The sequence below is a fragment of the Schistocerca gregaria genome, chromosome 8 (assembly GCF_023897955.1).
Source record: "Schistocerca gregaria isolate iqSchGreg1 chromosome 8, iqSchGreg1.2, whole genome shotgun sequence".
In the NCBI taxonomy this organism is placed as follows: Eukaryota; Metazoa; Arthropoda; class Insecta; order Orthoptera; family Acrididae; genus Schistocerca; species Schistocerca gregaria.
In genome coordinates, this window is record NC_064927.1 from 127,394,321 (window position 1) to 127,417,976 (window position 23,656).

General features: G+C 42.1%; 1 protein-coding gene across 1 annotated transcript in view; it reads right to left on the reverse strand.

Moving 5' to 3' along the window:
- LOC126284055 (uncharacterized) overlaps window positions 1-23,656 on the reverse strand; it is a 319,115-nt gene that overhangs the window by 257,439 nt on the left and 38,020 nt on the right. The gene's annotated exons all lie outside the window — the stretch shown is intronic.

Genomic DNA, 23,656 nt, shown 5'->3' on the forward strand with positions numbered 1-23,656 from the left:
CTGCTTTCTGGATTCCGTTAGGCGTGCCGGCCCCGGATCGAATCCACCTGGCGGATTAATGGCGAGGGCTGGTAAGCTGGCCAGCGTTGATGTGGTTTTTAGGCGGTCTTCCACATCCGATTAGGTGAATACCAGGCTGGTCCCCACGTTCAGTTACACGACTCACAGACGTTCGCACTATTTTATGAATTGCTCTAGATGTAGACAGCTGGGGTACACTACTTACGTCCTGGGAGTTCGGGCTGGCATCAGGAAGGGCATCCGGCCACCCTCTGCAACGAACACAGCCCAATCCGTAGTAACACAGTCCACCCCGCGTTGGCGCGGGACAGAGGCCGAAAGAAAGAAAAGTAAATCTATGTTCACACTATGAAGGTATTGATAGTATAAATTGGCAGTAGGGTCGCATAGTTCTAAATTGAAAGTAAATGAATAGTTCTAATGCCGTATGAGTACACTTTGTAGAAAAATGGTATTCATAAAAAAGCGTATAAAACGGGCATGATGATTCTTGGTGCATACAACAAGACCATTATACACGACTTTACTAATATTGACTAAAAAGAATAAAGAGACAAGAGTATAAAAATGTCAGTGAAGGGGAAAAAGGGGGAGGGGGTGAGGGAATATAGGGATAGAACACTACTATTACTAGTTTCGTGATAATATCAGTATTAATTTAAATATAAAAGAATGAAAGAGAAAAAGAAGGAAACCGAAAACAAAAATAGTTAAGGTGATATGGAAGGGAAATGGATAGAGGGATGGGGATATCATTGGAGATGGGGGAGGAAGAAGAGTGGCAGATTGAAGGTGAGGGGCAATACAGTGTTTGAAAAAAAAAATGCGTAAATAATAGATGTAATATGCAATAAGTAAGATGCAATAACCTGGAGAAGATGTCTGAGAAATATAGTATGATACTTGAATGTATTTCACGAAGCTGTAACTATTTAACAGGACCTAGTGCTTTAGCGTAGTTTGTTCTTTAAGAGAGCACAGCAGGCTCTGGCGTAAACGTCTTCTTAAAAGAAAAGAAAAGAAAAGAAAAGAAAAGAAAAGAAAAGAAAAAACTCACTACGAATAAATTACCTGAATGGGACGTAAATCTTAGATGTGATGCGTACGTGAAAACAAACAGATGTTTACAATTAAAAAAAATAAAAAAATAAAAAAATGATGGTTTATTCAAGAGAAATAGCTTCGCAAACTGAGGACATCAATAACGTCAATTCGGGATTTTGACGTTTTAAGGCGCGAATCGGACGGAATTTGGTACGATATGACTCAGGGGGACATCCAACAACTCCGTCAATCAATGACAGGGTGAGTTACTGCTTGCGTAGTTGTCAGAGGTGAACTAACGCGTTGCTGACTTGCTCAAATCGTGAAGCCATTTCTCTTGGATAAATCATCCAGTTTCTCTGAAAATGTAATCATTTGTCTGTACATGTACACCACATTTACCGATTTCCATCCCATTAGAATAATTCCTTGGCGGTGCGCTCGTTTTTTTTTCCTTTTTTTAAAAAAACTGACGTTAGGTAAATTTTTGCCTTATCAAAAGTTTTTTTAGTTTCGGTAGGAAACTTGGCGGTCGAGTCTAAAGGGCACGTGGATATATGCTAGCATAGAGAAATTCTTCAGCTATTTGGATGTAATTAGCCTCCATGGAATCCAGCAAACATTCAAGTGGAAATTTCATCATGATTGAAGCTTATAGCAGTCCTATTTTCCACTTTTTTTTTTGTAAAACCAGATGTTACATTCCAGGGATTTCCACTGGTTCTAAATTGGGAAAGGTCACAGCTAATTTCTCAAACTTCCTTTCGTGGGACTGTGACATATTGTTTCTCAAGACATTAGTAATATTTAGAATGTGCACTAATATATCGTCAAAGTTACAAGAATTTAGTTCCTTGGCTAATTTCAAGTGATCACTTTAGGTTTCCTAGTTGAAAGCAAATTTTTTGATGTATAAGAGTTTAATTTATTTAGCACTACCTGTCTTTTTGTACTATTAATAGCTTCATTATGGAACTACAGACGTACTGCCTTTTATAATTTTTTTCATATTTTCACACTCATTTCAATTTTGGTTTTTAATTTTAACTATTTGTGAGCGTTCGCAATAACCAGCTGTCGCAACTTTTCATTTCCCTTTCTCACTACGCGGTGTTTACCGAGTACCCATGCCGGTCGCCAGTTTACCCTTCACGCACGTTGCGCCCTCGCACCGCTCCGTACTACAGAGCCACGTCCGTCTCTTACAAACTGTGATCTGGCGTCCACGGCGTGCGATCACCTCGCAGTTGACTATTTGAGATCCTCTTTCTAGTCGTCCACTTTAGTGCTTTTAGCTCTTGCTTGGTTTTTCTCTCATATAGTTCGCGTCCTCCCTACAGCTCACTTCTCTTTCTGTTCCCTCTTCCCTGAACTACCCAGTCGCAATTTTTCCGTTACGCTTGTAACTGAATTACCGTCGGTAGATACTTTTTCAATTCTGTGTACACTGCGCGGACTTATAATACTATACTTCCTCCCTTCTTTCAGTAAATTTGTACACTTGAAGATGGGGATATAATTTTCGCGAAGCATGTCGTTTTTATGATAAAACAAAGTCACAATTGGATCGAATATTTTCAGTCTCGCCACAGAACGTACAATTACGTTTACGATGGCTAAATACAGTAAAATCTCTGGAGGACAAACATAAAAAATAGAAAAGCCTACGGCGATACACATCATCTCCATTTGATTGCACGGCTTGCTGAGACCAATGAGCTTTTCAAGACGTCCATCGCAACACTCTGTCCAAGTCAGGTTACTGCGATGACTGATGGCGAACGCTGCCACACTGCTTGCCATCCATGGGCATATTAAAAATGACTTTGAAAAAAATCGACACTATTACTTTACTACTTATACAGATGGTATGGATTTACACTTGGCTTTCTGTCTGTTTTAAAATTTTACGTCTATATCATTTTAAGAAGAATGTAAATAGTTTATATTCTTCATTAGGTCACCCTCCATTCAGAGTCTGTTGCAAGCAGCGACTCTTAGTTTTACTTGTAAATAATAGATTTCAGCTATCAGTCCTCCTTTGGAATTTTTATTAGCTGATCTAGATTTCAGCTAGAAACAAGCCATTCTCAATGCACTATCGTTTTTGATGAATGTATGTAATTCCTGTTGATCGGGCTTCATCCACAGTTCATTCAATTCCAAAGGATGACTGATAGCTGAAATCTCTTATTTACCATTACATGCATTGATCAAAACCGATAGTGCATTGAGGATGGCTAGTTTCTAGCTGAAATGTAGATCTGCCAATAAAACTTCAAAAGGACGACTGATAGCTGAAATCTATTATTTACAAGTAGTTCATATTCTGCAAGTAATTACTTAATAACAACCAAAAACCATCTAAATTGAAAAATGGAAGTATGAAAAGCATAAAACAAATCATGTGAATGTAAAATTTAGAGAACTTTAGCAAATACAATATTGCCAAGATAAAGAAGCTGTTAAAGTCTAGAGCTGTTATGTTGCACGTTGGATTCGATCGCTTCCCACGCCCGGGTTCCCGGTTTCGATTCCAGGTGGGGTCAGGGATTTTCTCTGCCTCGTGATAACTGTGTGTTGTGTGATGTACTTAGGTTAGTTAGGTTTAAGTAATTCTAAGTTGTAGGGGACTGATGACCATAGATGTTAAGTCCCATAGTGCTCAGAGCCATTTGAACCATTTTGTTGGATTCGAATAGCGAGATACACTCATATTCGGAAAAAAATAGAACACCTTGAACGACTACAGATAGAATGCTCATATTCACAGGACATGTACATTAATATGTTCTGCAGAAATGATTAGCATTTGAACAATGTCGACCCGCTGGTTGGATGTCAACATCGCGACGCTACCCACCGGTAAAATGTTCCTGCAACTCTTGTGGTCGCTGTACACCGGAGGTAGCGGATCAGAGTGACTTGAGCAGACGTGGAGGAAGCGTCGGAGACGTATGCGCGAACCATGCCGTCAAATGAGTGAGCTTCAAAGAGGGCACATTATTGGCATGAGACAATGTGATGCATCCATCCGGAAAATTGCTGCTCGTGTAGGACTACGCGTTTCGGCAGGCCCAGGGGTGTTTGCATAATACTTCACGGGGCCACAGAACACGACGAGCGGTTCTAGGCGCTTCAGTCCGGAACCGCGCTGCCTCGGGCATGACTGTGTCTGATGTCCTTAGGTTAGTTAGATTTAAGTAGTTTTAAGTTCTAGCGGACTGATGACCTCAGATGTTAAGTCCCATAGTGCTCAGAACCATTTGAACCATTTTGAACACGACTTGTTCTGTCTGGTCGCACCACCCAGACCACCCGCCGAGAAGATCGACACCTCATTCTAATGGCATTGCAGGACAAATCTGCGTCCTCCTCGGTTCTGGCCCAACAGTGTAACACATCGCACACTATCACGGGCGACCGTCCGTCGCCGTTTACTACGCGTCGTACACTTCTCCGCCTGCCTTTGACGACTGTGCACGCTAGACGGCTATGGCGTATGGAACGACGTCATTGTGGGCAGGAATGGCATCACATAGTTTTTTCGGACGAATCCAAGGGTTGTTAGTTTGAAAATGATGGCCGTGTTTTGGTACGCCGCGGACAGCGGGAGCGGCATCACAGTGACTGCTTTCGCACGAGACACAAACGGCAACTCAAGGCCTTAAGGTGTTGGGCGTTATGGGCTACAACCACAAATTATAGCTGGTGCATGTCCAGGACACTGTGAGCAGTGTCACCTACGTGAATGAGATCCCACGAACTGCAGCCACACCCTTCCTGCACAACACCATAGATGCAATTTTTCAGCAAGACAATGCACAACCTCACGTTTCTGCACGAACACATGCTTTGTTGGTGTCACAGGATGTCAGCCTTTTGGCCTCGTCCGCCAGATGACCAGACTTGTCGCCAATCGAAAATGTGTGGGATATGGTGAAACGACAGGTGCAGTGGTGTGACCCAATGCGACCACCAGAGGTGAACTTTGGAGGCAGGTGAATGCAGCACGGATGCCTGTACCACAAGACGCCATCCGCGTCTTATACGGGTCGCTGCATGAAATAAGTTGTAAGGGCCCATGGCGGATCCTGTGATCACTAGACAAAAGGATGCATGCCGAACCGAGGCGACTGAAATGCTAACCATATCTGCACAACGTACTAATGTGCATGTCCTGTGAATATGAACATCCTGTCTCTAATTGTTCGATGTGTTCTGTTTTTTCTGAACATGAGTGTGTTTAGTTAGTTGCTTGTTCCAAATATCATAATCAGATAAATGTTATGATGTGGGAAGTGTTAACAGAACAAACATAGAACATAAATACATTGTTGTTGTTGTCTTCAGTCCTGAGACTGGTTTGATGCAGCTCTCCATGCTACTCTATCCTGTGCAAGCTTCTTTATCTCCCAGTACCTACTTCAACCTACATCCTTCTGACTCTGCTTAGTGTATTCATCTCTTGGTCTCCCTCTACCATTTTTACCCCCCATGCTGCCCTCCAATGCTAAATTTGTGATCCTTTGATGCCTCAGAACATGTCCTACTAACCGATCCCTTCCTCTAGTCAAGTTGTGCCACAAACTTCTCTTTTCCCCAATCCTATTCGATATCTCCTCATTAGTTACGTGATCTATCCACCTTATCTTCAGCATTCTTCTGTAACACCACATTTCGAAAGCTTCTGTTCTCTTCTTGTCCAAACTAGTTATCGTCCATGTTCCACTTCCGTACATGGCTACACTCCAAACAAATACTTTCAGATACAACTTCCTGATACATAAATCTATATTCGATGTTAACAAATTTCTCTTTTTCAGAAACGCTTTCCTGGCCATTGCCAGTCTACATTTTATATCCTCTCTACTTCGACAATCATCAGTTATTTTACTTCCTAAATAGCAAAACTCATTTACTACTTTAAGTGTCTCATTTCCTAATCTAATTCCCTCAGCATCACCCGATTTAATTTGACTACATTCCATTATCCTCATTTTGCTTTTGTTGGTGTTCATCTTATATCCTCCTTTCAAGACACTTTCCATTCCGTTCAACTGCTCTACCAAGTCCTTTGCCGTCTCTGACAGAATTACAATGTCATCGGCGAACCTCAAAGTTTTTACTTCTTCTTCATGAATTTTAATACCTACTCCAAACTTTTCTTTCGTTTCCTTTACTGCTTGCTCAATATACAGATTGAATAACATCGGAGAGAGGCTACAACCCTGTCTCACTCCTTTCCATCCACTGCTTCCCTTTCATGCCCCTCGACTCTAATAACTCCCATCTGATTTCTGTACAAATTGTAAATAGCCTTTCGCTCCCTGTATTTTACCTCTGCCACCTTCAGAATTTGAAAGAGAGTATTCCAATCAACACTGTCAAAAACTTTCTCTAAGTCTACAAATGCTAGAAACGTAGGTTTGCCTTTCCGTAATCTTTCTTCTAAGATAAGTCGTAAGGTCAGTATTGCCTCACGTGTTCCAACATTTCTACGGAATCCAAACTGATCTTCCCCGAGGTCGGCTTCTACCAGTTTTTCCATTCGTCTGTAAAGAATTCGCGTTAGTATTTTGCAGCTGTGACTTATTAAACTGATAGTTCGGTAATTTTCACATCTGTCAGCACCTGCTTTCTTTGGGATTGGAATTATTATATTCTTTTTGAAGTCTGAGGGTATTTCGCCTGTCTCATACATCTTGCTCACCAGATGTTAGAGTTTTGTCAGGACTGGCTCTCCCAAGGCCATCAGTAGTTCTAATGGAATGTTGTCTACTCCGGGCGCCTTGTTTCGACTCAGGTCTTTCAGTGCTCTGTCAAACTCTTCACGCAGTATCATCTCCCATTTCGTCTTCATCTACATCCTCTTCCATTTCCATAATATTGTCCTCAAGTACATCGCCCTTGCATAAACCTTCTATATACTCCTTCCACCTTTCTGCCTTCCCTTCTTTGCTTAGAACTGCGTTGCCATCTGAGCTCTTGATATTAATACACGTGGTTCTCTTCTCTCCAAAGGTCTCTTTAATTTTCCTGTAGGCAGTATCTATCTTACCCCTAGTGAGATAAGCTTCTACATCCTTACATTTATCCTCTAGCCATCTCTGCTTAGCCATTTTGCACTTCCTGTCGATCTCATTTTTGAGACGTTTGCATTCCTTTTTGCCTGCTTCATTTACTGCATTTTTGTAATTTCTCCTTTCATCAATTAAATTCAATATTTCTTCTGTTATCCAAGGATTTCTAGCAGCCCTCGTCTTTTTACCTGCTGCCTTCACTACTTCATCCCTCAAAGCTACTCATTCTCCTTCTATTGTATTTCTTTCCCCCATTCCTGTCAATTGCTCCCTTATGCTCTGCTTGAAACTCCGTACAATCTCTGGTTCTTTCAGCTTATCCAGGTCCCATCTCCTTAAATTCCCACCTTTTTGCAGTTTCTTCAGTTTTAATCTACAGGTCATAACCAACAGATTGTGGTCAGAGTCCACATCTGCCCCTGGAAATGTTCTACAATTTAAAACCTGATTGCTGAATCTCTGTCTTACCATTATATAATCTATCTGGCACCTTTTAGTATCTCCAGGATTCTTCCATGTATACAACCTTCTTTTAAATACATACATATCTTAAAAAAAATGAAAAAGATTATATGCCTACCAGTTGCAAAACCTGGCGTTGCCCAGGTGTGCATTTTGTCAATTGCCTATTGGAAAAGAAAACGAAAAAACATATCCATGTATTAGTGAAAAAGTAGAGGTACATTCAAGGGCAGATGTCGATATTGTGTGCGAAATAAGTTGTGAATAGAGTTAGTAACAAAGAAGTAATAAACTTAAACACCATTCATGATGCCTCAGCTTTTCACGCTTCTCAGTGTTTATGACGCCGTATCTCCTCAACTGTGTATGATACCGTGTTATAAGTTCGTAGGTGCACTTAGCGGCATATGCGGGTACTGTCTGTGAAATTTATTGCAAATAGAGTTAGTAGCATAAACATAATAAATTTAAACATCGTTCATGATGCCACATTTCTTCATACATCTCATTGTTTGTGACGGTTTATCTTCTGAACTAGGACGTAGGCTGTTCTATCCCCACAGCGACTGAGGCCTGGTAGTAAGGGGATAAACCTTACAAAGTTTGGTTAGAGACGGTCCAGTGTTTTAGGAGGTGATGTGGAACACACATACACGTATATACACTACTTGCCAATAAAATTGCTACACCAAGAAGAAATGTAGATGATAAAGGGGAATTCATTGGACAAATACATTACACTCGAACTGACATTTGATTAAATTTTGACGCAATTTCGGTGCATAGTTCCTGATAAATCAGTACCCAGAACATCCACCTTTGGCCGTAATAACGGCCCTGATACGCCTGGACATTGAGTCAAACGGAGCTTGGATAGCGTGTACAGGTACAGCTGCCCATGCAGCTTCAACACGATACCACAGTTCATCAAGAGTAGTGACGCGTATTGCGACGAGCCAGTTGATAGGTCACCATTGAACAGACGTTTTCAATTGATGAGAGATCTGGAGGGTGTGCTGGCCAGGACACAGTCCAACATTTTCTGTATCCAGAAAGGCCCGTACAGGACGTGCAACATGCGGTCGTGTATTATCCTGCTGATATGTAGGATTTTGCAGGGATCAAATGAAGGGTAGAGCCACGTGTCGTAACACATCTAAAATGTATCGTCCACTGTTCAAAGTGCCGCCAGTGCAAACAAGAGGTGATCGAGACGTGTAACCAATGGCATCCCTTACCATCATGATGGATAGTACGCCAGTAACGCGATTACGAATACACGCTTCTAATGTGCGTTCACCGCGATATCGTCAAACACGGATGCGACCATCATGATGCTGTAAACAGAACCTGGATTCATAGGAAAAAATGACGTTTTGCCATTCGTGCACCCAAGTTCGTCGTTGAGTACACCATCGCAGGCGCTCCTGTCTGTGATGCAGCGTAAAGGGTAACCGCAGCCGTGGACTCCGAGCTGATAGTCCATGCTGCCGCAAACTGTTCGTGCAGATGATTGTCGTCTTGCAAACGTCCCCATCTGTAAGACTCAGGGATCGAGACGTGGCTGCACGATCCGTTACAGCCATGCGGATAAGATGTCTGTCATCTCGACTGCTAGTGATACGAGGCCGTTGGGATCCAGCACGGCGTTCCGTATTACTCTCCTGAACCCACCGATTCCATTTTCTGCTAACAGTCATTGGATCTCGACCAACGCGAGCAGAAATGTCGCGATACGATAAACCGCAATCGCGATAGGCTACAATCCGACCTTTATCAAAGTCGGAAACGCGATAGTACGCATTTCTCCTCCTTACACGAGGCATCACAACAACGTTTCACCAGGCAACGCCGGTCAACTGCTGTTTGTGTATGAGAAATCGGTTGGAAACTTTCCTCATGTCAGCAAGCTGTAGGTGTCGCCACCGTCGCCAACCTTGTGTGAATGCTCTGAAAAACTAATCATTTGCATATCACAGCATCTTCTTCCTGTCGGTTAAATTTCGCGTCTGTAGCACCTCATCTTCGTGGTGTAGCAATTTTAATGGCTAGTAGTGTACAAATTCACTGAGGTGAAAAACGTCGTCTGATACCTCCTAGCATCGCGTCGGACCTCGTTTTGCCCTGTGTAGAGCAGCAGCTCGACGTGGTGTGGAATGAACACGTCGCTGGAAGTCTACTGAAGAAATACTGCCTACAGAACCATGCAAAATTGCAGGATGTTGTGCACTAAACTAACCTCTCGATTACATCCCATAGATGTTCGATGGGATTCATGTCGGTCGATCTTAGTGGCCAAATCATTGGCACGAATTGTCCTCAATGTTCTTCAAATCAATCGCAAACAATTGTAGTCAGGTGACATGGCATCGTCGTTTGCGAGCATGAAGTTCATACATGGCTGCAAATGCCACCCTTCTTGTAGCTGTGTACCGTAGGTCTCTAGAAGAGCGGAGCGTTCCAAAGGATTGGAAATGGGCACAGGTCATCCCTGTTTTCAAGAAGGGATGTCGAACAGATGTGCAGAACTATAGACCTATATCTCTAAGGTCGATCAGTTGTAGAATTTTGGAACACGTATTATGTTCGAGTATAATGACTTTTCTGGATACTAGAAATCTAGTCTGTAGGAATCAGCATGGGTTTCGAAAAAGACGGTCGTGTGAAACCCAGCTCGCGCTATTCGTCCACGAGACTCAGAGGGCCTTAGACACGGGTTCATAGGTAGATGCCGTGTTTCTCGACTTCCGCAAGGCGTTCTATACAGTTCCCCACAGTCGTTTAATGAACAAAGTAAGAGCATATGGACTATCAGACCAATTGTGTAATTGGATTAAGGAGTTCCTAGATAACAGAACGCAGCATGTCATTCTCAATGGAGAGAAGTCTTCCGAAGTAAGAGTGATTTCAGGTGTGCCGCAGGGGAGTGTCATAGGACCGTTGCTATTCACAATATACATAAATGACCTGGTGGATGACATCGGAAGTTCACTGAGGCTTTTTGCGGATGATGCTGTGGTGTATCGAGAGGTTGTAACAATAGAAAATTGTACTGAAATGCAGGAGGATCTGCAGCGAATTGACACATGGTGCAGGGAATGGCAATTGAATCTCAATGTAGACAAGTGTAATGTGCTGCGAATACATAGAAAGAAAGATCCTTTATCATTTAGCTACAATTTAGCAGGTCAGCAACTGGAAGCAGTTAATTCCATAAATTACCTGTGAATAGGCATTAGGAGTGGTTTAAAATGGAATGACCATATAAAATTAATCGTCGGTAAATCAGATGCCAGACTGAGATTCATTGGAAGAATCCTAAGGAAATGCAATTCGAAAACAAAGGAAGTAGGTTACAGTACGCTTGTTGGCCCACTGCTTGAATACTGCTCAGCAGTGTGGGATCCGTACCAGATAGGATTGATAGAAGAGATAGAGAAGATCCAACGGAGAGCAGCGCGCTTCGTTACAGGATCATTTAGTAATCGCGAAAGCGTTACGGAGATGATAGATAAACTCCAGTGGAAGGCTCTGCAGGAGACACGCTCAGTAGCTCGGTACTGGCTTTTGTTAAAGTTTCGAGAACATACCTTCACCGAGGAGTCAAGCAGTATATATTGCTCCCACCTATTTATATCTCGCGAAGAGACCATGAGGATAAAATCAGAGAGATTAGAGCCCACACAGAATCATACCGACAATCCTTCTTTCCTCGAACAATACGAGACTGGAATAGAAGGGAGAACCGATAGAGGTACTCAGGGTACCCTCCGCCACACAGCGTCAGGTGGCTTGCGGAGTATGGATGTAGATGTAGATGTAGAACATAACTATTTCCAGTCAGTGATCAAATGATCGGCTCATCTGGACCAGACAACCCTGTTCATTCCATCTTCGTTGATCCATTATGGGTCATGAAATGAACTTCTTGATGCAATAATTTACCAACAGCCTATTATCTATAGAAGTTTATTTTATTTTATGAACTTCTATGTGCTACCAGTTTCGTCATTACATTGATGCCATCTTCAGGCTCCACTCGTCATAGTCGTAAAATCGCTGTACACGGAAGGAGCCATATAACTGGAGCCGTGAATCAATCGTCCTGCAACAGCTCTTGGTGGCCAGGCGACACAGAGTCTGTAGAGTCTGTAGTTCTGTAGAGTGAACTACTGCCATGGACCTGTCACCTGCCATCTGCTGGAGGAGTTGTCTCTGCGTACCATCCTACAAGACTGCCTGAAGTTCTGACCATAGCACCGACGGACCAAGGGTCGAAATTAAGTTCTCCCAGTTGCTTGTCCGCTAGGTACCTGCCGGCAACAGAAGCCCGAAGCCAGATACAAGGCAGGGTTCGTTCGCATATGCCTCCACTTCCGATGCACACCACGGCAGACCGTCAGCCTGCCTTGCTAACAGTACAGACAGTTCAGACAGCTGCGCCACCATCTGACATAAGCCCCCACCCCCACCCACCCCCTCAGAAATCCTTGTCTCGCAAGGTCCCCACATTACTGTGCTTCACTAGGTGTAGCACCCGCAGTCGTCTTCATGATTATGCATTGTGCATGGGTTCGACACCCGTCTCCCATCTATGGACGTAGGCACGACTCTTCTATAGTAAACTGTTCTAAATAAATAAATAAATGAATTGCCTATTTCCAAGGTGAACGTGGCCGGACCCTGAACTCTTTCATTTGCAAGGAATTCGAGAGAAGATGATTGGGTAGCTTTGAGAGATGAAGTAGTCGAGGCAATACAGGATTAAACGGGCAGAAAGGCAAGACCCAATAGAAATACTTGGATAACTCATGAGATATTGAATTTAATTGACAAAAGGAGAAAATTTATAAATGCAGAAAATAAAGCAAGAAAAAAGGAAAACATACATAAAATTAATTTGTGGTTGTACGTTCTATGGGACCAGACTGCTAAGGACAACACACACACCCATGACCGAGGGAGGGTTCGAACCGCCGACGGGGAGAGCCGCGCGAACCGTGGCAAGATGCCTTAAACCACGCGGCAACCACATGCCGTAGCGACATAAAAGATGAGATTGATATAAAGTGAAAAATGCCAAAACAGGAATGACTAAGGGAGAAATAAAAACTTGCAGAAGCATGTATGAGTAAAAGATAACGAAACTAGAGGAAAATACCTTTCTCTTATAGGAAAATTGAAATGATGTCGGTAGAAAAACGACGCATCTTAATAAATTGTAAGAGCTGAGATGACAAACCAGTACTAAGCAAGAAATGGAAGACTGAAAGGCAGAAGGACTATAGACGAGAAACCAACATGAAGACAATATTATAAAAAGGGAAGAGGATGCAGATGAAAATGAGCGGATAGCTATGATACTGTCAGGAGAATTTGACAAAACCCTGAAAGACTTAATTTGAAACAAGTCACTTGGAGAATATGGCATTCGCTCAGGATTGTTGAAAACCTTGGGAAAGCAGCCCGTGACAAATCTGTTTAACCTGGTGTGCAAGGCATGCGCTCAGACTTGAAGAAGAATATAATAATTCCGGCTACAAAGAAGGCAGGAGATGACAGGTGCGAATTTGTTTATTAAGTCATGACTACAAAATACAGACACACATTTCATACAGAATAATGAGAACTTGGAAGAGATCAGTTTGTGTTCTGGAGAAATGCAGCAACTTCTGAGGCAATACAGACCTTACGAGTTAGCTTACAAGATGGGTTCAAGAAAGGCAAACCTACTTTGTAGATTTAGAGAAAGCTTTCCACAATGTTGAATGGAATACACTCTTTGACATTCTGAAGGAGCAGGGGTAAAATACAGAGACCTATGTGTTATTTACAACTACTATGGAAACCATGCTGCAGTTATAAACCCACTCATTCACATGCTAAACAGTTTGCCAATCGCATTTCACTCCTCCTGCTGAATGGGTCTGCCCCAACACATTCACCTTTGTGTGGGCGATTTTATAGCGGTCAGGTATGTGATTTGGGTGTATCAGCTCCACCAGCAAACTGCTGCCTGATAGTCCTGACAGCTTCCTGCCACTCCACACTCAATCCTTTTCCCTCCTATTTTGGCATAGTGGAAGCTATCATGCGACTGGGCACAGGTAAGTTCTGCCATGCAATTGCAGAGTGCCTACGCGCATCTAGATGGTGACCTGCTCAGCTGCTCAGTAAGACCCAAGGGGGGGGGGGGGGGGGGGGGAGGATTGGCGTACTGGTCAGCCTGTGAATGGCTAGCTTAAAGGCCACTAAACGCAGGCAGACCAGCCAGTCGAACTCCCCTGCTGAGCAGGTCTGCCATGACCTGTTCACCTCTGTGTAGGCGATTTTACAGTGGACGGGTCCATTGTCTGGGTGTAGTGCTTTGCTGCTTTCCTCTTCCTGCTTACCCTGACTGCTGCCTACCATCCCACACTCCATCAGTGCAGGCAGGTATGGTCTGCCACGCAGTTGTAGTTTGTCCACACTCAGAAAGAACAGTGACCCACTCACGGGGTAGGGGGGGGGGGGGGGGATAAGTTGACCAGTTTCACTAGAATCGGTGGCTTAAGAGTAAAAGGACGTCTAAGAGAAGCGGTAGTTGAGAAGCGAGTGGAACAGATTTGTAGCTTATCCCCAGCATTAAACAGTCTGTACATTGAGCAAGGAGTAAAGGAAACCAAAGGAAATCAAAGTTCAGGGAGTTAGCCAAAGAGCTAATTCTGTCAGAAACATGAATGGCGTGAGTGATAAGTTGAACAGGATGTACGCAGTCCTGAAAGAGAATCATCAGATGAATATCAACAAAAGTAAAACAAAGACGATAGGATCTAGTCGAATTAAACCAGATGATACTGAGAAAATGAGATTAGGAAATCAGAAACTGAAAGTATTAGATGATTTATACTATTTGATTAGCCAAGCAAATGAGGGTGTCATGCGTAATAAGGATATAAAACGCAGATTGGTAATAGAAGAAAAGAATTTACGACAATAAATAACTGTTTTAACAACGAATATAAAGTTAAGTGTTAGTAAATATTTTTGGAATTATTTGTGTAGTGTAGCATTGTACATAAGTGAAATGTGGAGGAGAGTAGATGTTGATGGAGAAATGAAACGACTTTATTGGCCGGGAAACCACGTTTAGGTTTGCACGGCAACCTCGTGCGATTCTTTCTATTTGACGCCATTTCGGCGACTTTGCACGTCTTTGTGATGAAGATGAGATGAAATGATTGGGACAATGCAAACACATATTCCCTGAGCGAAGATAATCTCTGACCCAGCTGGGAATCAAACCTGGGGCCCTGCAATCTAGAGGCACCTACGCTAAATGATTGTGATCTTTAAGAGGTTCATATAAAGGGTGAGTCACTAACTATTGCCACCAAGAATAAGTCCGAAAGTATGATAGGAGCTGAAAAGTTTGTCTGACGAAGTTGCATGAGACAATGGGGGCAGTAATATGACGTTGGTCAATTTTTTTTAAATAGGATGCTGTAGTTTGGCACTTTTTTCTGATAGCGGCTATCTAGACGAATCCAATGATGTGAAACAATAAGGTCTTTGAAGGTCAACGAAGGTCACAAAGGTGGCATGAACATCCATTTACAGAAGGTGTTCGAAGCGATGACCATTGGTATCAATGCAGTGCTGCAATTTATTTATCATAGCTTGAGTGGTATTCCTTATCACATCGGCACTGATCGAACCACATGCTCTGACAATTCTCTCTCGCATATCTTCAGGTGGAGTTGGAACGTCTTTATAAACAATGTCTTTTACGAACCCTCACCCAATCCAAAAAAAAAAAAAAAAAAATCAGCGGCGTCAAGTATAGCGAAGGAGCCGGAGACTACATATCTCCTACGTGTCCAATACAACGACTTGGGAATTGTCTCTGCAACTCATTTCTAGCCATCAGAGAAAAATGTGCCCGACACCCATCTCGTTGAAACCACATGCTGTTCCTTGTACCTAAAGGTATTTCTTCCAGTAACAGACTTAATGTTTATTGCAGGAATGTGGTGTACTTCCAACCATTAAGATTTTCTTCGATGAAATAGGGACCTATAACCTGGCCTCCAGAATCCCACACCATACATTCACCAGCCACGGTTTTTGGTGTGCAACTTGCCGCAGCCAACGTGGCTTTTCAGTTGCCTAATATGTATGTTCCTCCCCCCATGAAGCATGGACCTTGCCGTTGGTGGGGAGGCTTGCGTGCCTCAGCGATACAGATAGCCGTACCATAGGTGCAACCACAACGGAGGGGTATCTGTTGAGAGGCCAGACAAGCGTGTGGTTCCTGAAGAGTGGCAGGAGCCTTTTCAGTAGTTGCAGGGGCAACAGTCTGGATGACTGACTGATCTGGCCTTGTAACAATAACCAAAACGGCCTTGCTGTGCTGGTACTGCGAACGGCTGAAAGCAAGGGGAAACTACAGCCGTAATCTTTCCCAAGGGCATGCAGCTTTACTGTATGATTAAATGATGATGGCATCCTCTTGGGTAAAATATTCAGGAGGTAAAATAGTCCCCCATTTGGATCTCCGGGCGGGGACTACTCAAGAGAATGTCGTTATCAGGAGAAAGAAAACTGGCGTTCTACGGATCGGAGAGTGGAATATCAGACCCCTTAATCGGGCAGGTAGGTTAGAAAATTTAAAAAGGGAAATGGATAGGTTAAAGTTAGATATAGTGGGAATTAGTGAAGTTCGGTGGCAGGAGGAACAAGACTTTTGGCCAGGTGACTACAGGGTTATAAACACAAAATCAAATAGGGGTAATGCAGGAGTAGGTTTAATAATGAATAGGAAAATAGGAATGCGGGTAAGCTACTACAAACAGCATAGTGAACGCATTATTGTGGCCAAGATAGATACGAAGCCCACATCTACTACAGTAGTACTAGTTTATATGCCAACTAGCTCTGCAGATGACGAAGAAATTGAAGAAATGTATGATCAAATAAAAGAAATTATTCAGATAGTGAAGGGTGACGAAAATTTAAGAGTCATGGGTAACTGGAATTCGGTAGTAGGAAAAGAGAGAGAAGGTAACGTAGTAAGTGAATTTGGACTGGGGCAAAGAACCATAAAAGAAGGCTGTATACATGGAAGAAGCCTGGAGATACTGACAGGTTTCAGATAGATTATATAATGATAAGACAGAGATTTAGGAAACAGGTTTTAAATTGTAAGACATCCACAGGGCAGATGTGGACTCTGACCACAATCTATTGGTTATGATCTGTAGATTAAAACTGAAGAAATTGCAAAAAGGTGGGAATTTAAGGAGATGGGACCTGGATAAACTAAAAGAACCAGAGGTTGTATAGAGTTTCAAGGAGAGCATAAGGGAGCAATTGACAGGAAGGGGGGAAAGAAATACGGTAGAAGAAGAATGGGTAGCTTTGATGGATGAAGTAGTGAAGGCAGCAGAGGTAGGTAAAAAGACGAAGGCTAGTAGAAATCCTTGGGTAACAGAAGAAATATTGAATTTAATTGATGAAAGGAGAAAATATAAAAATGCAGTAAATGAAGTAGGCAAAAAGGAATACTGACGTCTCAAGAATGAGATCGACAGGAAGTGCAAAATGTCTAAGCAGGGATGACTAGAGGACAAATGTAAGGGTGTAGAGGCTTATCTCACTAGGGGTAAGATAGATACTGCCTACAGGAAAAGAGACCTTTGGAGATAAGAGAACCACTTGCATGAACATCAAGAGCTCAGATGGAAACCCAATTCTAAGCAAAGAAGGGAAAGCAGAAATATGGAAGGAGTATGTAGAGGTACAAGGGCGATGTACTTGAGGACAATATTATGGAAATGGAAGGGGATGTAGATGATGATGAAATGGGAGATACGATACTGCGTGAACAGTTTGACAGAGCACTGAAAGACCTGAGTCGAAACAAGACCCCAGGAGTAGACAACATTCCATTGGAACTACTGACGGCCTTGGGAGAGCCAGTCCTGAAAAAACTCTACCATCTGGTGAGCAAGATGTATGAGACAGGCGAAATACCCTCAGACTTCAAGAAGAATATAATAATTCCAATCCCAAAGAAAGCAGGTGCTGACAGATGTGAAAATTACCGAACTATCAGTTTAATAAGTCACAGCTGCAAAATACTAACGCGAATTCATTACAGACGAATGGAAAAACTAGTAGAAGCCGACCTCGGGGAAGATCAGTTTGGATTCCGTAGAAATGTTGGAACACGTGAGGCAATACTGACCCTACGACTTATCTTAGAAACTAGATTAAGGAAGGGCAAACCTACGTTTCTAGCATTTGTAGACTTAGAGAAATCTTTTGACAATGTTGATTGGAATTCTCTCTTTCAAAATTCTGAAGGTAGCAGGGGTAAAATACAGGGAGCGAAAGGCTATTTACAATTTGTACAGAAACCAGATGGCAGTTATAAGAGTCGAGAGACATGAAAGGGAAGCAGTGGTTGGGAAGGAAGTGAGACAGGGTTGTAGTCTCTCCCCGATGTTATTCAATCTGTATATTGAGCAAGCGGTGAAGGAAACAAAAGAAAAATTCGGAGTAGGTATTAAAATCCATGGAGAAGAAATAAAAATGTTGTGGTTCGCCGATGACATAGTAATTCTGTCAGAGACAGCAAAGGACTTGGAAGAGCAGTTGAACGGAATGGATAGTGTCTTGAAAGGAGGATATAAGATAAACATCAGCAAAAGCAAAACGAGGATAACGGAATGTAGTCGAATAAAGTCGGGTGATGCTGAGGGAATTAGATTAGGAAATGAGACACATAAAGTAGTAAAGGAGTTTTGCTATTTGGGGAGCAAAATAATTGATGATGGTCGAAGTAGAGAGGATATAAAATGTAGACTGGCAATGGCAAGGAAAGCGTTTCTGAAGAAGAGAAATTTGTTAACATCGAGTATAGATTTAAGTGTCTGGAAGTCATTTCTGAAAGTATTTGTATGGAGTGTAGCCATGTATGGAAGTGAATGGAAGTGTATGGAAGTGAAACATGGACGATAACTAGTTTGGACAAGAAGAGAATAGTAGCTTTCGAAATGTGGTGCTGCAGAAGAATGCTGAAGATTAGATGGATAGATCACATAACTAATGAGGAAGTATTGTATAGGATTGGGGAGAAGAGAAGTTTGTGACACAACTTGACCAGATCGGTTGGTAGGACATGTTCTGAGGCATAAAGGGATCACCAATTTAGTATTGGAGGGCAGCGTGGAGGGTAAAAATCGTAGAGGGAGACCAAGAGATGACTACACTAAGCAGAGTCAGAAGGATGTGGGTTGCAGTAGGTACTGGGAGATGAAGAGGCTTTCACAAGATAGAGTAGCATGGAGAGCTGCATCAAACCAGTCTCAAGACTGAAGACCACAACAACAACATATGTATGTTAAGAAAATTAACATTTCCATGGTTTGTGAATGTAGCCTCGTCAGTAAATAAAATAAAATTAATAAATGTGTTATCTCTCTGAATTGAATGCGACGCATACAATCTGTACCAGTTAATTGTTGGTGGAGACTGACATGGTAAGGATGATATTTATGGCGATACAGAACACGAACAACACTACTCTGGCTCATGCCAGACTCCTTTGCGATTTGACGCAAAACTAACACAAGGATCTCGAACCACAGTGGCAAGAGTACCAATCTCCGTTTCCTCGTTAGTAACTTTCGTTTGCCGGATGTGTTTCCGATGCGTTAGATTCAGTTGTTCTCAGTTTATCGTACACATATTTAACTGAACGAAGTGTAGGGTGAGTAAGTTGAGGATATCTTTTGGGTGTATAAGTCTCTAGCTCTCACTGAATTTCGCTGGCATTCTCCGTGAATGAAAAGCATATGGACTTGCTCTTCGAAGGAAGACATCATTCATATTCGCTTGATTCGACGATACTAGCCTTAGCGTTCCTATTAATGTTGTATTGTGAAACCGTCGAATGGTGTTTACATTTCAATGGCACGCTAGATTGATACGCCGTGTTCGGCGAATATTTACTGTTTGCACGATATACGAGAGATAACTGTCAGGGCATGTGATTCGCTAAGTGCCGAAGTGATAAGGAATACCACTCAGTCCATGATAAGAAGATTGCAGCACTGCATTGATATCAGTGGTCATCACTTCCAGCACCTTCTGTAAATCGACGTTCATGCCATCTTTTTGACCTTCGTTGACCCAAGACCTTGGATCATTGGACTCATCTCGATAGCCGCTATCAGAAAATAAGTACCAAACTATAGCATCCCATTTAAAAAAACAAAGTTGACCTCCATATATCTGACGTGATCCCACCTAGCAACAAAAAAACCAACGTCATATTATGGCCCCCGTTATTCCATGCAAAATGTGTCCCACAAACTTTTCAGCTCCTATCATACTTTCGGAATTATTCTAGGTGGCAATAGTTAGTGACTCACCCTGTACAATATTAGATACTTCTGAAATGTTGCGTTAGGTAACTGAATTGGGCTGAAAAGGAATTTATGACGTAATTTGATTAAAACAAGAGACTGGTTTATAGGACGTATGCTTTGGCACGGAGGAATCTTCAGGTTGGTGAAAGAGGGAAGTGTGTGGTAAAAAAATTATTGAGGGAGACTCAAGTTGAACTACAGTAAGCAGGTTCAAATGTATGTGGGTTGCAGCAGTAATAGAAAGATGAAAAAACTTGCACAGAATGGACCAGCGAGAAGAGCTACAGCAAACAAGACTTCGGACTAAACCCCAGATTGTTTATGGATAAATACAAATCCATTTTAAGAAGTATTTTTAGACTTTTCCTATCTTAACCATACTGTAAATTGAGAAAATTGTGGGGTTCGTTCCTTCTTTCGACGTATGATGATGACAACTGGATTTTCTTCTCGTTCTTAATGGAAATTATAGTCGGAAGAAGCTTGGTATCATCTTCACTACATGTTTGCTTTTTTTCTTTTTTTTTCTTTGTTTTCTGAAGCTAACTTTTACTTTACCTCAATTTAGGGTGTGCTTGTAAAGCCGAAGAAAGCGTGTCGTGAAAGGAATATCGAACTTCATCCCACTGCTACCTTTTGCTAACAACGTGTGGAGAAACCAGGTGTCATTACGATATCTGGAAAGAAACATGGACGACTTTTTACCTGTAAAGGGGAAGGCGTCTGTTAAAAAAAAAAATAATTTTCAGTGGTCTTAAGACAAGAAAAACCAAATAATGCATAGCAGCTGTCACTGCACATTATCATTCAGACAAACATACACAGTTATTTAATTTTCATATTTCACAAATTTACAGCAGAAGTATTATTTCTGGAACAGCTCGAGTTTACTATAGTATAGCATTACCAACATTGTTATAATGCTGAACTAAATTCAAATGTTTGGTATACCTAACAACAGTACAACGGCTATAGGATTTTCATTTCATGACCTCGTTATTGGTAGAGGACATGAATAAAGTAAGTCACGTGTTTGTGTTGGGCTTGCACTGTTGTACCATATAACGCAAGGTAAGAATTCTAGCGTAATAGTCTTTCCTGTAGCGAGACCAAGCCACTGATGTCCGCAGCTCGTGGTCTAGTGGCTAGCGTTGCTGCCTCTGGATCACGGGGTCCTGGGTTCGGTTCCCGGCCGGTTTGGGGATTTTCTCTGACCACGAACTTGGTGTTTGTGTTGTCTCATCATTTCATCATCATCATTCGTGACAGTGGTTACATTGGACCATGTAAAAAATTGGACTGTGAAAGAATTGGGACTTTGTACGGATGCTGATGACCGCGCACCTGACTGCCCCACAAACATCATCATCATGAAGCCACTGACAGTGCGGTACTGTGTATACGATATTTGTAACAACCAGTATAAGATACTTATGCGTTCGGGTTAAAAATGAAACTCTAAACGATCTAGTATCTGTTCTATAAATTAGTCACATCGACGATAGAACTGACTGTAGTTCTTTGGTGCATAGACGAATGGAGAGTCTGAATCAGAGACTCCAGCTATTCTGTGAGCGTGTAGGCTACAGATTCCTTGACTTGCGCCATCGGGCGAAGGGTTTCCCGGTTCCGCTTAATAGGTCAGGAGTCCACTACACACAGGAGGCGGCCACACGGTAGCGGGGGCTGTGTGGAAGGGACAGGGCGGTTTTTTAGGCTACAGGGTGTCAGGGAACCGCAGGAAAGGCCTACGTCTAAAAGGGTTCGGGTAAAACACAGTAAGTTAGTTGTAGGAACGATTGATATTGTAGTTGTAAATCGTCATAGCTTCGTTTGGAAATAACCAGAGTTCTAAGCGCTAATAGAAAGCACTGAAGCTCAAATAGTTATAGGTACAGAAAGCTGGCTAAAGCCGGAAATAAGTTCAGCCGAAATTTTTTCAAACGATCTAAAAGTTTTCAGAAAGGATAGATTAAATACTGTTGGTGGTGGAGTATTTATTGCTGTCAGAAGTAGTCTGCCTTGCAGCGAAATTGAAGTAGATAGTTCCGGAGAAATAGTATGGGTATAGGTTATACTCGACAATCGGACTAAACTATTAATTAGATCGTTTTACCGACCCCCGTTCCCCGACTCAGAAGATATAGTTGCTGAACAGTTCAAAGAAACTAGAGGCTCATTTCAAATAGGTACCCCACTCATACAGTTATAGTCGGTGATGACTTTAATCTACCCTCGATATGCTGAAAAAATTACACGTTTAAAGCCGGCGGCAGGTATAAAAATCCGAAATTGTACTGAATGCTTTCTCAGAAAATTATTTTGGACAATTAGTTCATGAGCCAACTCGAAGCGTAAATGATTGCGAAAGCATACTTCACCTCTTAGTAACAAATAATCCTGGACAAAGAGTATCGTGACGAATCCGGGGATTAGCAACTACAAGGCAGTTGCTGTTAGACTGAATGCCGTAACACCTACAACAATAAAAAAGAATCTGGTTAAAAAAGCTGATAAATATGCTCTTAACGCCTTTTTAAGAGACAGTCTCCACTCCCGATCTAATCATGTAAGCGTAGGGAAGTTGGGGAATGATTTCAAAGAGATAGTATCGACAGCAATAAATTAATAAGTGATGGTACTGATCCCCCATGGCACACAAAACGGGTCAGATCGCTGTTGGAGAAGCAGAGAAAAAAGCATGTCAAATTTAAAAGAATGCAAAATCCACAAGACCGACAAAGTTTTACAGAAGTTCGAAATATAGCCCGTACTTCAATGCGAGGTGCTTTTAATAATTTCCATTACGAAACTCGGTCTCGAAATCTGGCAGAAAACGCAAAGGGATTCTGGTCATACATTAAGCACACCTGTGGCAAGACGCAATTAAGACCTTCAGTGCTCGATAACAACGGCGATGTCACTAAAGTGATACTACAGCAGAGTTATTAAACACGGCTTCCGAAACTCCTTCACCAAAGAAGAAGAAGTATATGTTCCTGAATTCCAATCATAAACAACTGCCAAGATGAGAAACATAGAAGTAGATATCCTTGGTGTCGCAAAACAGGTTAAATCACTTAATAAAGCAAGGCTTCAGGTCCAGATTGTATACCACTCAGGTTCCTCTCAGAGTATGCTGATACAATAGCTCCATATTTAGCAATTATATACAACCACTCGCTCACAGGAAGATACGTACCTAAAGACTGGAAAATTGCTCAAATCACACCAATGCCCAAAAATTGATGTAGAAGTAATCCGTTGAATTACAGGCCCACATCACTAACGTCGATTTGCAGTAGTGTTTTGAAACATATACTGTAGTCGAACATTATGAAGTACGTCGAAGGAAACAATTTATTGACACATATTCAGCACGGATTCAGAAAATGTCGTTCTTCCGAAACACAACTAGCTCTTTATACTTATGAAGCAATGAGTACTATCAACAGGGGGTGTCAAATTGATTTCATATTTTTAGATTTCCCGAAGGCTTTTTACACTGTTCCTCACAAACGTCTTCTAACCAAGTTGCGTGCCTATGGAATATCACCTCAGTTGTGCCGCTAGATTGGTGATTTCCCTTCAGAAAGGTCACAGTTCGTAGTAAGAGAGATGTAATCTCTG